This window comes from Morone saxatilis, unplaced genomic scaffold (genome assembly GCF_004916995.1).
Source record: "Morone saxatilis isolate NCDOM2014 unplaced genomic scaffold, NCSU_SB_2.0 Contig2, whole genome shotgun sequence".
In the NCBI taxonomy this organism is placed as follows: domain Eukaryota; kingdom Metazoa; phylum Chordata; class Actinopteri; family Moronidae; genus Morone; species Morone saxatilis.
The window spans coordinates 19158488-19158788 of record NW_023339762.1 but is presented as its reverse complement, the minus strand read 5'-3'; the positions used below and the strand labels follow the sequence as shown (position 1 = coordinate 19158788).

Here is a 301-nt window from a genome sequence, read left to right as displayed (position 1 = left end):
TCTAAGTCTAAGTCTAAGAATAAATGATGGCAGCAGTGGCCCTGGCCCCTGTGAGAGCCTCTATCCTGACAGTATGACATGACCAGAGCTTTGAAGTGTCTGTAACATTCTTCATGTGAAATTGGATAATGTGAGGAGGACAACTCTGGCTCAATCCCACCCGCAGACCAAAACAACCAAAACAACCCTGCACACGGGCTACTACGCCAAAAGTAAACCACAAAAAGGGTAAACAAAAACAACATGCGTGTACATTTCGACTTCCTCTCGGGATACAAGCATCAACACACACACACACACA

The 301-nt window shown here is 45.5% G+C and overlaps 1 protein-coding gene across 1 annotated transcript in view; it reads right to left on the bottom strand.

The window, feature by feature from the left end:
- LOC118330417 (nuclear factor of activated T-cells 5-like) overlaps positions 1-301 on the bottom strand; it is a 22312-nt gene that overhangs the window by 21256 nt on the left and 755 nt on the right. The gene's annotated exons all lie outside the window — the stretch shown is intronic.